Source organism: Lycium barbarum, chromosome 5 (genome assembly GCF_019175385.1).
Source record: "Lycium barbarum isolate Lr01 chromosome 5, ASM1917538v2, whole genome shotgun sequence".
Lineage (NCBI taxonomy): Eukaryota > Viridiplantae > Streptophyta > Magnoliopsida > Solanales > Solanaceae > Lycium > Lycium barbarum.
In genome coordinates this window covers 7,148,100-7,153,839 of record NC_083341.1, presented here as the reverse complement: position 1 = coordinate 7,153,839, position 5,740 = coordinate 7,148,100, and the positions used below count along the sequence as shown (strand labels likewise).

Here is a 5,740-nt window from a genome sequence, read left to right as displayed (position 1 = left end):
AGTTTATTAAGGTAATATATTTAGAAGTTGGTAATTTGATAAGTCTTCAAATTTTCATTATCAATTTCAATATTTTTTTTTCATCAAAAATCAAATTTCAATGTGTGAATTTTAATTAGTTACTGCTTAAGACACGTTTCTGCACTAATTATTCACTATCCAAGTCAAAGTTAAAAGTCACCAATGTCACATCATCAGTTAACTTTATCCACTATAGCATTTAAAGTTACAAAAATCAAATGAGAATAACGAAGTTGAAGTATATTTTTTTTTTTTTTGCATTCACTATTGATATCCTTTTTATAGTTTGGATATTGTAACGTTTGGTACATTTCCTTCAAGTATTAGGTCCGATTTCGTTTATGTGATTTAAAAAATATTTTAGGATATGATTTTCTTTCCATATATGGTAGTAATGTGATGAAGATTTTCCTTTTAATAGAAGAGCAAATTAGTAAGTTGGTATGTCTAAAGATAGCTAGTTTATGATCGATAACAATGAAGTTATTAAGGTAACATTTTTAAAACTTGGTAATTTGATAAGTTTTCATTATCATGTTTCCATATTTTTATTTTTATTTTTCGTCAAAAGTCAAATTTCGTTGTGTGAATTTTAATTAATCGCTGGTTTAGCACGTTTCTGTGCTAATGATTTTATTGTCCAAGTCAACGTTAAAGTCACTGATTTTATACTATGAGACTATGAGTGGAATAGGATAAATACTTGCTCGTGCGCACTCAGTGTTCCATCAAACGAATGAATCCATGATATGTGTTTGAATATACATATTATCACTTAATCATGATTAAGTAATATATACCTTCATTTCATTGAATCACTAAATTTTGATATGTCGAATTAATTCGGTGTAAACATCCAATACGAATAAACAATTTTTTGTGGACAAAAAAAAGTAAATGTTTACCATCAATAGACATGCTCAATAAAATTAGAGGAAAGTTGCGCATTTGGCTGAACGACAAAAATAATTAAATTCGTTAGTCAAATATACATTACTATACATTTGTTAGCTATTATTTTGATAGGCAACTATACAATTAAAAATTTCTTAAAATCAAGTCATTCAAAACCCCTACTATCAACCCCCACCCCCACCCCAACCCCAACACACACCTCTTTTTGCCCCCTTCTCTCTGTTCTCATTAGAACCCTTATTCTCAATTTTGTAGTGGTAGACACAATTTTACTGAGTTTGCATCATAGTTATGTAGTATTTGTTTTGTTTTAATTCTTAAATAAAGCCCCTCAGTACTAAAAAAAAACAGTGAATTTCGACCAAAATTTTTCGATCTCACTTTTTGGTCGAAAGAAAATCGACCACTTGAGGTCGAAATTTTCAGAATAATTTTGTTTTTTTAAGATTTCGCCCTCAAGCTGTCGATATTTACACGAAAAATAAAATATCGACTGCATGAGGTCGAAACTTATTTTTGTACAAATAATAAATGAGAATTTTTTAAAAAAATAAATAAATTAAATAAATAAAATAATTAATTTAAAAAAAATCATATTTCGATCGCATGCGGTCGAAATAATTAAGTCAAATCTGACGTAACTATTTCGACCGCACGCGGTCGAAATAATAAACTTGCAAAATTTAATATACTCCCCCAAACTTCAATCGTGCAATTCTTGTTCCCAACAACCAAAACCTAATTATATTAAAACTCTCACCCCCACTGTACCCCTACCCAGTCGCCGACACTCCACCACACCACACCCCTACCCCTCCCCGCCTCTGACGCCCCATCCCCATCACTGCCTGTCCTCCGTCGCCGCCATTGCTGTCCGCCACCACTAAAGGTAAGTCATTTTTTTCCATTTTTTTTCAATCTCATTTCTATCAGGGGATCTATTGTAGCAGTGAAAGAATGAGAATAGCAAAGGAATAGAGCTCAATAACTGAAATTGAAAAGTTCGATATATCACGGCAATTAAGACTTCAATTTATAATGGAATACTAACTTCAAAGACCCAAAGATCAGCAACAAATCTGCTGAAAAACTCCTAAAGACTAGGAAAAGAAATTACCTCAGGAAAACTAAATTACTGCAGTAAATAAACTCGAAGCTACAGTCCTAAAACATGGCAACTAAGAACTGCTTTGAGTGATACAAGTAATATTTTTCTACCTTTGATTCAGCATGTAAAGCACTTGCTCATAGTCAAGAACTTTTGTAATCAATTGTTATCCTATGGAAGCTTATAACCGCCCGCTTTAATTCAATACAAGCTTAAAAATGACTGATCACTCATTACTGCTCATTTCGATTCCTAATTGGGTTGGAGAACTTTTGCCATCAGTTATGTTATATTTGTAACATAAACATAAACAACAACAACAACAGCAACAACAACAACATACTCGGTATATTTCCACAGGTGGGGTCTGGGGAGGGTAGAGTATATACAGACCTTATCCCCACCTCGTGGAGATAGAGAGACTATTTTCGAAAGACCCTCGGCTCAAGTAACACATAAAAAGGCAGTTTGTAATATAAGATGGTAAATTTGTTGCCACTTGCAGGTAAAATGTTCTGTTAGAGGAGATCTTGGACCTGCTGTAATTCTGTTGGAAAGGTTGATCGCTATATTCTTGGAATAAATCACCTCTATGCAAAACCTGTATATAGAAATATGAAGGTAACTTTTTACTGAACTGCACTGCTAACAAGCTTATGTCCAAACCTCATAGTTAGCCCCTTCATGACCAATATTATCTTTCACAGGAATGCAATGGATCCAACATGCCATCTTGGTGTTATGCCGCTTTTGATCCTGAAGGCATTTTAAGGTAACAAATCTGTCATTATTTTTCATCCTCGAATTCTTCTATGAAATGTACTTATTATATGGTAATATCATGTTTTCTAATTTCACTTATTCTCTAGTTTGTCGTTTAACAACTTCTTCTGCTGGTAATCTTTTTGCAATTCGCTAACAGCTGCTGCCACATCCATCATTGGACTACAGTACGGTAACATACTTATCCAATTTCAGGTGAGCCATGGGGTCTCATTAGCTGAATGATTTACGTCTGTTAGGTGCTCTATTTCAGGAGAAGTCGAAGGAATGCTTTCAGGTCTCAAGCAATCCAATAGTTCTACTTTGTTATGGTCTCAATTAGAAGCCTTCATCATTGAAATGTACTGCACTGCATAATGGTGGTTTTCCAAGAAGAGTTTTCTTATATAGCTAAACCTTCCAGAATAATATATATTAGCGCAGTGGATTTCGATTCAGCATCTAATCCATTAATGGCATCAAAATCTTTTCCGAAATTTTAGATTTGAACTCAAGAAATTTTGATACTTCACTAAACGACGATAATCACCTTCATTTTCATTAAGCGTACAATGTTCATTTATATGTTTTTTGCTATTGACTGAATCGTTCAGTTTACAGTTTACTAGGGTCAAGTATGAAATAAGGTTAAAAAATGTGTTATTTAACTTTGATAAGTAGTAACATGTATAAAGATACTTGTCATATATCATTGTATCTTGTATAACTGAATGAGGATAGCTTTTACTATCCAAGTAGGGTTAATACATTTTATTTAAGTTATTCAGTTTAATAGTGTGACCAGTAACCATGAATTAAGACAATAACAAAAAGAGAACAAAAGTACTAATGCTCCATGTGAAAGAAAGAAATTATGCATCATATAAAACCAAAATAATGCGAATTAAAGAGAAAATAAAAATAACACGAACTAGGACGATTTAGATCATTCGTCCTATTTATTCAAACACGAATTAATTCTTCTCTCTTATAAAATCTTTCTTATCACCTTAAAAACAAATCAAAATTTCGTCTTGATAAAATTTCGCCTTAACTTACTAGTTGTTCCACTCTGTAAGGCCCGTCCAATTAACTTTATCCCAACTCTTATAGAAACCCTTCAATCTAATTGACCAATAGACAATAGGTTTGCCTTTGTCATCTTTAAGTGGATCATATGCATTAAACTAGGCCCCAAAATCAACCCATCTAGCCAAACATACATATATATCATTAGTAATACCAGGTCAGTTTTGGTTTATGTGATTTAAAAAATATTTTAGGATATTATTTTCTTTCCATATGTGGTAGCAACGTGGTGGATATTTTTCCTTTAATAGAGGAGCAAATCAGTAGGTATACCTAACGATAGTTTATGATAACAATGACCTTATTGAGGTAGCATTTTTAAATCTTGGTAATTTGATAATCTATTCATTATCGTGTTTCCATATTTGTTTTTATTTTTCATCAAATGTCAAATATCAATGTGTGAATTTTAATCAATCACTACTTAAGACACGTTTATGCACTAATGCTTTTACTGTCCAAAGTCAAGGTTAAAGACTTAAAGTCATTGATGTCATATCATGAGTGTAATAGGGTAAAAATTTGCACTACCAGTATTTCCATCGAACTAATGGATCCATGATATATGCTTGAATGTTCATAGTTATCACTTAATCATGATAAGTAATATATATCTTCACTTTATCAAATTAGTTAATTATGATAAGTTAAATTAATTTAGTGTAAACATTCAGTATGAGTAAGTATTTAACGTGATTCGTGAAATAAGCATGCTCAACAAAAATCAGGGGAAGTTACACAATATTAATCTGTTACATTAATATTGTGATTTTTATGTAAGAAAAATAGTTATGTGATTTTAGTGGAAAGAAAGATAGTTTAGAAACCATTTATGAAATTACCTAGGATTGTGGTTTGACTTTTCTTTATCACCGTCTATTTTTATTTCTGTAACTCTTATTGTTATCTTTCGTCTTAGATATATCTTTCCCATTAACAATTTTCTTTTGTAAAAATTTTGGTCAGATTTGCGTCTGATACGTAGGATGCAAGCCACGTAAGGGTATATTTTGACCTTCTTAATTGTTCAGAATATATTTTTACATTCCTAATTATTCACACTTCAGAATATATTTGGTCTTTTTCATTTACTTAAGTTGTAAAGGATATATATGTTAACCAGTTGGGTTGTTTAAATGATATATAAATGTGGATTTATGTTTGCCTATGTGTGCACCATAACAAACGTCAGAGCCAAATTGAACAACAATTAGATAGAAGTACACATATGCAACAAAATTAACAAGGCTAGACTTTCATAAAATTGCATCCATGTGAATTAAAGCAACATAAAATAACAATATTGCAAGAAATAACAAAGGGGAGTTAAACTATTCAGATTCCCACTCTTCAATCAACTTAAAATCAATATTATTCCAACTTAAATAAAAACCATCTTTTGCCACCCTCCAATAGATAACAGGATGACCTTTGTCTCTCTTTGGTTCAAATCCATCAATTGAAGCAATTTTCAAACCCCACGTGGCTTCACAAGCATATGTACTCTTCACAATAATTTTGAATGAAAAATCTTGGCCTGATTTAAGAGTTAAATCAGCACCAATTTTTCCATCTACTTTGCATCTAATTTTCACTGGTTCTGTCCCATTATCCATTTTGCTAATGAGATGAATAGTTGGTAGTGTGGTGTCTGCAAAAGAAAGTGAGAATGTGAAAAACACAACAAAAATGAAAATCAAGAAAGAGTTTGTAATATTGATCAAAGCCATTGCTCCAATAATGTTTGTTATAGTACTATACTAGGAGTATATATCTTGCCTTCAATATTGTATCCTTTTTATAGTTTTGAATTCTAAAGTTTGGTCAACATGCAATTGCAAGTTG

General features: G+C 31.8%; 1 long non-coding RNA gene across 1 annotated transcript; it reads left to right on the top strand.

Annotated features, from left to right (window-relative positions):
- Positions 1 to 1,691: 1,691 nt before the first annotated feature.
- On the top strand, positions 1,692 to 3,267 carry LOC132642249 (uncharacterized). Its single transcript, XR_009583074.1, has 4 exons — positions 1,692 to 1,825; positions 2,550 to 2,665; positions 2,752 to 2,816; positions 2,967 to 3,267. It is a non-coding gene; the product is annotated as an uncharacterized LOC132642249 (long non-coding RNA).
- The last annotated feature ends 2,473 nt before the right edge of the window (positions 3,268 to 5,740 follow it).